This window comes from Macaca thibetana, chromosome 2 (genome assembly GCF_024542745.1).
Source record: "Macaca thibetana thibetana isolate TM-01 chromosome 2, ASM2454274v1, whole genome shotgun sequence".
Lineage (NCBI taxonomy): Eukaryota > Metazoa > Chordata > Mammalia > Primates > Cercopithecidae > Macaca > Macaca thibetana.
The window spans coordinates 44,761,232-44,771,894 of NC_065579.1; the positions used below are offsets into that span (position 1 = coordinate 44,761,232).

Below are 10,663 nucleotides of genomic sequence, written 5' to 3' on the forward strand. Positions count from 1 at the left end.
AAAAAGCAAATGCAACAAAAACAAAGATAAATAGATGGGACTTAATTAAACTGAAAAGCTCCTGCACAGCAAAAGAAATAATCAGCAGAGTAAACAGACAATCCACCGAGTGGGAGAAAATACTCGCAACCTGGGCATCTGACAAAGGACTAATAGAGAATCTACAAGGAACTCAAAAAAATCAGCTAGAAAAAAACCCAAATAATCACATTATAAAGTAGGCTAAGTAAATGAATAGACAATTCTCAAAAGAAGGTATACAAAGGGCCAACAAACATATGAAAAAATACTCAACATTGCTAATTATCAGGAAAATGCAAATCAAAACCACAATGAGATACCTTCTTACTCCTGCAAGAATAGGCAAATTGAAACAACAACAACAACAAAAACAACCCAATGTTGGCATGGATGTGATGAAAAGGGAAAACTTTTACACTGCTGGTGGGAATATAAAATGGTACAACCACTACAGAAAACAGTGTGGAGATTCCTTAAAGAACTAAAAGTAAAACTACCATTTGATCCAGCAATCCCACTACTGGGTATCTACTCAGAGGATAAGTCATTATACAAAAAATATACTTGTAAACACTTTTATAGCAGCACAATTCGGAATTGCAAAAATATGGAACCAGCCTAAATGCCCATCAACCACTGAGGGGATAAAGAAAATGTGATATATTAAATATATAGAAATATATGTATATATAAATACATAATATTTACTTATACAAATAAATAATGAACAAAATACTATGGAATACTCAGCCATAAAGAGGAATGAAATAGTGGCATTCTCAGCAACTTGGATGGAGTTGGAGACCTTTATTCTAAGTGAAGTAACTCAGGAATGGAAAACCAAGCATCCTATGTTTTCACTTTATAAGCAGGAGCTAAGCTGTGGGGACGCAAAGCCGTAAGAATAATATAATGGACTTCGGGGACTCTGGAGGAAGATTGGGAGGGGAGTGAGGGATAAAAGACTACACACTGGGCATCTGTCCCGCAAGGTGAATGTCGCACTGCCAGATGGAGGGGCGACCAGCCTGGGCCGCTGCACGCCGAGGGCGGAGTCGGCCCCACTTCACCCTCGCGGCTCGCCACGCCCACCCGCTCCGCGCCGAGGGCTGGAGTCCGGACTTATGAAAATATGCACCAGTTTAATACTGTCTTGGAATTCATGAAATGGAAGCATATGTCAAAGCTGTTTGGAGAAAATTGGAAGTACAGTTTTATCTAGCCACATCTTGGAGAAGTCACAAGAAGCAGTGGGAGTGGGAGTCACTGTCAAGTGCTTGCGATCTTTTAAAAGAAAATCTCACTGAAGGATAGTCATTTAAATTAGTGAAGTAGCAAGACCAGTCATTAAAGGTGGCAGTAGACAGGAAGCATTACAAATGAACAATGGCTCAGCTATATATTTACATCAGAATACTGGGAGCCTATCTGTTCATCATTTCTCGTGTCCAAGGACAGAATCTAGACAGTATGCTCCATGGCACTGGGATGAAATCAGACTCCCACCAGAAAAGTCAGAAAATGGAGTAACCTTAGCACCAGAGGATACCTTGCCTTTTTGAAAGTGCTATTGCTCAGGGCACTGCCCGGATGATGCTATTAATAACACATGCATAACTAATGGACATTGCTTTGCCGTCATAGAATAAGATGACCAGGGAGAAATCACATTAGCTTCAGGGTGTTTGAAATATGAAGGATCTGATTTTCAGTGCAAAGATTCCCCAAAAGCCCAGCTAAGCCAGACAATAGAATGTTGTTGGACCAGTTTATGTAACCAGTATTTGCAACCCACACTGCCCCCTGTTGTCATAGGTCCATTTTTTGATGGCAGCGTTCGATGGCTGGTTTTGCTCATTTCTATGGTTGTCTGCATAATTGCTATGATCATCTTGTCCAGCTGCTCTTGGCTTTTGTAACAAACATTATTGCAAGAGCATCTCAAGCAGACGTCATTACAATCGTGATTTGGAACAGGATAAAGCATTTATTCCAGTTGGAGAATCACTAAAAGACCTTACACACCGGTCACAAAGTTCTGGTATGGGCCTGGACTACCTTTATTGGTTCAGTGAACTATTGCCAAACAGATTCAGATGGTCTGGCAAGTTGGTAAAGGCCGATATGGGTAAATGGCGTGGTGAAAAAGTGGCGGTCAAAGTATTCTTTACCACTGAAGAAGCCAGCTGGTTTCCAGAAACAGAAATCTACAAAACTGTGCTAATGGGCCATGAAAACATACTTGGTTTCACAGCGGCAGGCATTAAAGGTACAGGTGCCTGGACTCAGCTCTGTGAAAATGGATCTCTCTATGACTTCCTGAAATGTGCTACACTGGACATCAGAGCCCTGCTCAAATTGGCTTAGTCAGCTGCCTGTGGTCTGTGCCACCTGCACACAGAAATTTATGGCACCCAAGGAAAGCCCGCAATTGTTCATTGAGACCTAAAGAGCTAAAACATCCTCATCAAGAAAAATGGGAGTTGCTGTATTGCTGACCTGGGCCTTGCTGTTAAATTCAACAGTGACACAAATGAAGTTGACGTGCTCTTGAATGTCAGGGTGGGCACCAAACACTACATGGCTCCAGAAGTGCTGGACGAAAGCCTGAACAAAAACCACTTCCAGCCCTACTTCATGGCTGACATCTACAGCTTCGGCCTGATCATTTGGGAGATGGCTCGTCGTTGTATCACAGGAAGATTGTGGAAGAATACCAATTGCCATGTTACAACATGGTACCGAGTGATCCGTCATACGAAGATATGTGTGAGGTTGTGTGTATCAAACGTTTGTGGCTAATTGTGTCTAATTGGTGGAACAGTGATGAATGTCTGAGCAGTTTTGAAGCTAATGTCAGAATGCTGGGCCCACAATTCAGCCTCCAGACTCACGGTATTGAGAATCAAGAAGATGCTTGCCAAGACGGTTGAATCCCAAGATGAAAAATCTGACGGTGAAACCATTGGAGGAGAAACTCTAGACCTCAAGAACTGTTTTTACCCATGGAATGCGTGGAATTAGAGTGGAATAAAGATGTTGACTTGGTTCTCAGACTGTTTCTTCACTGCGTGTTCACAGGCTGCTAATTAAACCTTTCAGTACTCTTAATAGAATACAAGCTGGGAACTTGTAAATACTTCATTCTTTATATATGGACAGCTTTATTTTAAATGTGGTTTTTTAGGCCTTTTTTTAAATGAGTTTTTATGAATTGCATCAAGACTTCAATCCTGATTAATGTCTCCAGTCAAGCTCTGGGTACTGAATTGCCGGTTCATAAAACAGTGCTTTCTGTGACAGCCTTAAGAAGATAAATGAGTGCAGCAGAGATGGAGAAATAGACTTTGCCTTCTACCTGAGACATTCAGTTCGTATGTATTCTACGTTTGTAAAACAGCCTATAGATGATGATGTGTTTGGGATACTGCTTAGTTTATGATAGTTTGTCCTGCCTTCCTTAATGATGTGATGTGTGTGTGTGTGTGTGTGTGTGTGTGTGCGCATGCACATGCACGCCAGGATTCTTCTGCTGCCATTTGAATTAGAAGAAAATAATTTATATGCATGCACAGGAAAATATTGGTGGGTTTTTTTTTTTTTTTTTTTTGGATTGTAGAAATTTATTAAAATTGGAGACGTTGTTTTAATCTTCTTGTGCCATGGGACTCCATCAGGCTGTCTACAAAGACCATTGGGAGGCTGAGGATCACTTGAGCCCAGGAGTTTGAGGCTATAGTAAACCTCAAAGGGCCACTGCACTCCAGCTTGGGTGAGGCAAGACCCTGTCTCAAAAAATAAGCCAGACTTTTAACCACATTTCCAGACTTCAATTAAAATGCTACATGGGAATACAGAATATCAGATCTTTTATTGTCATGTAATCAGTGAGAGAGTTGATATCGGTGGTTTTGTGCTTTAAAAACGCAGTATCTGACCAAGATTCGCTAATCTCATACAAGCCATTTACCTTGCAAGTGAGACAGCTTCCCCACCAGCTATGTTTTTTAACATGAAAGCTGATACAAAGGCCAAAAAAAGCTTAAAAGATCTGTAAATTTAGACTGTTTTCCTTCTACCACCTGGTTTTTTTTTTTTTTTTTTGTAGTTATTATTTTTCTCATGGAAAGCATCCTCTCCAAAGTTGAAGCTTCCAGTGCCATGAACCATGCTTACAAAGAAAGCACTGCTTATGGAAGTGGATTCCTGCATTTGATAGCAATGTAAGTGCCTACAACCATGTTCTGTATTCTTTATTCTCAGTAACTTTTAAAAGGGAAGTTGTTTATATTTTGTGTGTAATGTGTTTTATCTGCAAATCACCTACTCCTTTACATACTTTATATATGTATGTACATTAATACTGTAGAAACCAGCTCATGTGTATCTCACATCCCATCCTTAAGGGAAGAAATGTTGTAAAGTAGAACTAAATATGAATTTTCAGAATTAATGCATTCAAAGTAATATATCAAATCCAGGACTTTGTTAACTTCAGGCAAAAACTTCATTAGGGTAATATCATCTCAATTTTTTTAAAAGAAAGGATTCTCTAATTAGAAATTTATATGTCAGAGGTGTTATAAATTTATCAACTGTTAAATATGTTTTGGACATCTAAATCATTTGAGATTTTTGGTTTTTGACTTCTGATCCCTAACGTGTGAAGACAATGAAAAATCAGGCAGAAATATTTAGTATCTAGTCAGTATCTGTAGTTATACTGTATAACTGTTCTTCAATAAAATGGTACATAAAAAAAAGACTACACATTGGGTACAGTGTACACTGCTCAGGTGACAGGTGCACCAAAATCTCAGAAATCACCACTAAAGAACTTTTCCATGTAACCAAACACCATCTGTTCCCCCAAAACTATTGAAATAAAAATAAAAAGAATGAAATACTGTCACTTATGACAACATGGATGAACTGGGAGGACAGTGTATTAAGTAAAATAAGCCAGACACAGAAAGACAAATACTTCATGATCTGACTCATAGATGGAATATGAAAAAAAAAAAAAAAGTTGGTATCATAGAAGCAGAGAGTAGAACAGTGGCTACCAAGACTGAGAAGGGGAGGATAAAAAGAGATTGGCCAATAGGTACAAGGTTACAATTAGATAGGCAGAATAAATTCTGGTGTTCTATTGTACAATAGAGTGACTATGGTTAAGAGTAAGGCATTGTATGTTACAATATAGCTATAAGAGACACTTTTAAATGTTCCCATCACAAAGAAATGACAGGCCTGGTAAGGTGGGTGGCTCACATCGGTAATCCCAGCACTTTGGCAGGCTGAAGTGGGAGGATCATGTGAGCCCAGGAGTTCAAGACCAGCCTGGGAAAGATGGCGAGACCCCCATCTCTACAAACAATAAAGGAATTAGTTAGGCTCTGTGGTGCGTGTCTGTAGTCTCAACCACTTTGGAGGTTGAGGCGGGAGGATCCCTTAAACCCAGGAGTTTGAAGTTGTAGTAAGCTATAATCATGTCACTGCACTCCAGCCTGGGTGAGAAAATGAGACCCTGGCTTTACAAAAACTAAACAAAACAAAACAAAACAAAAAGAAATGATATATGTATGGGTGATGGATATGCTAACTACCTTAATTTGATTATTATACAACATATATGTATTGAAATATCAAATTGTACTCCATAAATATGTAAAATTACATGTGCCAATGAAAAAGTAAAAATAAAACCACAATGATATAATTTTAAAAAATTATACAATAATGTTAATGTACAAAATGCTGATATAAAACAGTTAAAATTGCTTACTTCTTAGGTTTTCACTAGAAATTAAGGTTACTAAGATTTTAAAATTGGAATTAATAGATGTAATTCAGTATACAAAGTGTACCAAAAAATTAAGATGGGTTTTGATGAGAAAAATTTTAAGAAAGATATGAGAATTATAAGAAAGATATGAGGATATGTTTTTTGTTTAAAAAAGACATGCTTTTTGTTTAAAAAAGAATAATTTTGTCTGGTTTGGGGGTTATTTCAAAATAAACAAGAGGCCCTGGGCCTTCCAGCCAGGGACTCTGCACCAGCCGGTCCCAGCTGCTGCACACCGCCCTAGGTATCTGGGTGATCACAGGCAGTAGCAAGGGCCGTGATGACAGATGATGGCGAGGAGCAGCTCAATGAGCTGGAGGTTCTGGAGTCCATCTACCCTGACTCCTTCACAGGCAGATGTCTCTCAGTTATCCCTGTATAGCTCCAGTCCTGTTCATGTTATCTCTCACTTAGCAGTACATCTGTGCTGTGAGGGTGTAACAGGGTATAAGGGGATAAGTGAAGAGAGGTTTGAGGGTTTCATTAACTGGCTTGATTGCACATTGATCCAACCCTCCTAACAACTAGTCTTCCAAAATATACATGGACTTTCCTCATACCACATTCTCCTTCAGTAGTGCTTCACTTGACAGAGTCCTGCTAAGTAGTGTCAGAAAATCCACCCAGCTTCACCATACTGTGACATCTGAGGCTGGAGAAAATGATGAAACCCTCAAGTTTACATACCATGGAAAATAGCCAGACAGAGCTTCCTTTTATGAAATATTCTCCCAGGAAAATCTAGAAGATAATGATGTCTCAGATATTTAAATTACTAGCATTACAGCTGAAGGAAATCTCGGTATGGTGGTGATCTTTATCTAGTGACAGCTGTACAAGAAAAATTAAATGAAATAGTAGATCAGATAAAAACTAGAAGAGAGGAAGAAAAGAAACAAAAAGAAAAAGAAGAAGAAACTGAAAAGCAATTATTCCACGGTACTCCTGTTACAGTTGAGAATTTTCTTTCTTTCTTTCTTTTCTTTTCTTTTTTTTTTTTGAGATAGAGTCTTGCTCTGTCGCCCAGGCTGGAGTGCAGTGGCATGATTTCAGCTCACTGCAACCTCTGCCTCCAGGGTTCAAGCCATTTTCCCGCCTCAGCCTCCAGTCCTCAGCCTGGGACTACAGGCATGCATCACCATGCCCAACTAATTTTTTCGATCTTAGTAGAGAGGGGTTTTGCCATGTTGGCCAGGCTGGTCTCAAACTCCTGACCTCAGGTGATCCACCCGCCTCGGCCTCCCAAAGTGCTGGGATTACAGGCGTGAGCCACCATGCTAGGCCAAGAATTTCTTAAACTGGAAGAGCAAGCTTGATGAGAAACTCTTGAAAATTAAAAAGAAATGATTGAAAGAAGAACCAGCAAGAAAAATAAATTAAGTGGGAAACAAGTTTTTGAAACAGATCATAATCTTGATACATCTGATATCCAGTTCTTGGAGGATGCTGGAAACAATGTGGAGGTATTATAAATGAGTTGTTTTTTTGTTTTTTGTTTTTTTTCTTTTTTTTTTTTTGAGATGAAGTTTCGCTCTGTAGCCCAGGCTGGAGTGCAATGGTGCAATCTCGGCTCACTGCAACCTCTGCCTCCCAGGTTCAAGCAATTCTCCTGCCACAGCCTCCTGAGTAGCTGGGATTACAGGCATGCGCCACCACGCCTGGCTAATTTTGTAGTTTTAGTAGAAATGGGGTTTCACCATGTTGATCAGGCTGGTCTCGAACTCCTGACCTCAGATGATCTGCCCACCTCGGCCTCCCAAAGTGCTGGGATTACAGGCATGAGCCACTGCACCTGGCTTTTTTTTTTTTTTTTTTTTTTTTTTTTGAGACAGAGTCTTGCTCTGTTACCCAGGCTGGAGTGTAGTGGCACGATCTTGGCTCACTGCAACCTCTGCCTCCTAGGTTCAAGCGATTCTTCTGCCTCAGCCTCCCAAGTGGCTGGGATTACAGGCGCAGGCCACCACGCCTAGCTAATTTTTTTTTTGCCATGTTGGCCAGGCTAGTCTCAAACACCTGACCTCAGATGATTCACCAGCCTCAGCCTCCCAAAGTGCTGGGATTACAGGTATGAGCTTCCGCCCCTGGCCAGATGAGTCTTTGTTCCAGGAAATGGATGACTTGGAGCTGGACGATGAGGAGGATGACCCAGACTCCAGTCTTGCAGACCCAGAGAGTGACTTCACTGACTAATGGAACATCTCCACCTGCAGAGAGGCTCGACTGAAAACAGCACCTGTGGCTATGCTTAGAGGGTTTTGATTTTCCTTTCTTTTTTTTCTAAGAAAAAATAAGTTTCAGTAGAATGTTTTTCTGATAGCTTTCATCATTGAACTTAATAAACTGACCTTAAAATTTCAAATAGAAAAACCAAAATAAATAAAGAAAAGAGTGACACAGCTAAAACTACAATATGAAAAGTTGGGAGAAAAAATTAGAGAGAATCTTGTGTTGTTAGAGTGATAAAAAAAAAATAGTATTTTTCGTTCCAAAGTAAAATGACTGGATTGTTATTGTTCCAAAATTGGAAAAAAAAAAACCCATATATATATCCCATATGTACACATACACACACATACATAAAAACATATACATACATACATATGCATACACATAAACATATACATACATAATATGCATACATATATATAACTAAAGAGTTGTAAAATATTTTGTGAAAATTTTGTGAAATATCCATCTTGTAAAAGGAGATTTTGTGTGATCAAGCTAAGTAATATTAAACATACATTATGTGTAAGTTTTTCTAAAAACTGAGCATTCATATCAAAGGTATGCTGATATAAAACTAGAATTTTATCTCCTATGTGAAAACTACAAGATGTTCTTAGAGGATTGATCTGCTTGTAATAGAAAATAGTGAAGGTTTTTTCTTTATCTTTTAGGTAATTGGCCTGTGAAATGAAGATTTGGTGTATTATCAAAATAATTCTCTATGCTTTATGCTTTCTTTACTAGGTCTTTGATTACTTTTAAAAACTAAGTCTTCTCAATATCAAAGAGCTACTTTTTTTGTTCACAACTGTGTAACCTTTTGTATTTGCCTTCATAATATTTTATTGTCATTTATACTAAATAGATGACCAAGATCATATTTGATGTAAAGCTTTAAGTTTTTTGACATTTTTGACAAACTTTCCAAAATGAAATTCCAAATTAAGTCCTTTTTTGACCTTGAAATAACTTTGGGATTTTCCAGTAGGGCCCCTGGAAAGCTCAAAGGACATGTTTCTTACCTTTAAAAAGAGCAATACTGGCCGGGTGTGGTGGCTCACACCTGTAATCTCAGCACTTTGGGAGGCCGAGGTGGGCAGATCACGAGGTCAGGAGATCGAGACCATCCTGGCTGACACGGTGAAACCATCTCTACTAAAAATACAAAAAATTAGCGGGGCATGGTGGTGGGCACCTGTGGTCCCAGCTACTTGGGAGGCTGAGGCAGGAGAATGGCATGAACCCGGGAGGTGGAGGTTGCAGTGAGCTGAGATTGCACCACTGCACTCCAGCCTAGGCAACAGAACGAGACTCTGTCTCAAAAAAAAAAAAAAAAAAAAAAAAAAAGAGCAGTATTAAATTAATTAGGCTTATTTGATAAGTTATATAGAAAGCATTGTCAAATTATAAGTAACACTAAAGCTTCTTTAAGTTATATCTATAAATGTTATTAATATGAGTCCTCCAGAAATGGCATGACATTCCTAAAAGTCTAATACGTTATCAACTATAATTTTAGTTATTATGTTAAAATGTTATATGCCACAGAAATAATCAAATTTCCTTGTTAATGTCTCATTATAATTAACTGTCATCAGATTTTTAAGCATGGCCATTTAAAATCTTTGTCATCCATGGAGAGTTACTGTTTCACTTTAATTCTTCTTTAAGGACATTAACAGGCAGCTAGAGTTTAAAATAATTTCTTCTTCTTCTTCTTTTTTTTTTTTTTTTGAGACGGTGTCTCACTCTGTCTCCCAGGCTAGAGTACAGTGGTGTGATCTTGGCTCACTGCAACCTCCACCGACCAGGTTCAAACAATTCTCCTGCCACAGCCTCTCAAGTAGCTGGGATTACAGGTATGCACCACTGTGCCTGGATAATTTTTGTATTTTTAGTAGAGATGGGGTTTCATCATATTGGCCAGGCTGGTCTTGAACTCCTGACCTCATGATACACCTAGCTTGGCCTCCCAAAATGCTTATATTACAGGTGTGAACCACCATGCCCAGCCAAGAATCTGCTTTCTTTATAACAAGATACAATTATAAAGAATAGTTTGTCTTCTTAGCCTCAAGAGGGATTTAAAAACCTGATCCATGATTCCTTATCAAAAGTTCCAGCAAAACAAACTTAAAAAGAGCCAATGTGGGCCGGGCGCAGTGGCTCAAGCCTGTAATCCCAGCACTTTGGGAGGCCGAGACGGGCGGATCACGAGGTCAGGAGTTCGAGACCATCCTGGCTAACACGGTGAAACCCCGTCTCTACTAAATAATACAAAAAACTAGCCGGGCGAGGTGGCGGGCGCCTGTAGTCCTGGCTACTCGGGAGGCTGAGGCAGGAGAATGGCGTAAAAACCCGGGAGGCGGAGCTTGCAGTGAGCTGAGATCTGGCCACTGCACTCCACCCTGGGCGACACAGCGGGACTCCGTCTCAAAAAAAAAAAAAAAAAAAAAAAAAAAAAAAAAAAAAAAAAGCCAATGTGGTCAGTCACTATTCTTGCTGCACTTATGTATATAATCAGGCCAAGTTTAATGAGGCTAAGCTTATTCTGCAAGCAAATTA

The 10,663-nt window shown here is 39.4% G+C and overlaps 2 pseudogenes; both read left to right on the top strand.

The window, feature by feature from the left end:
* Positions 1 to 1,407: 1,407 nt before the first annotated feature.
* On the top strand, positions 1,408 to 3,045 carry LOC126948924 (bone morphogenetic protein receptor type-1A-like; annotated as a pseudogene).
* A 3,104-nt stretch (positions 3,046 to 6,149) lies between these two features.
* Positions 6,150 to 8,059, top strand: LOC126947471 (RWD domain-containing protein 1-like; annotated as a pseudogene).
* The last annotated feature ends 2,604 nt before the right edge of the window (positions 8,060 to 10,663 follow it).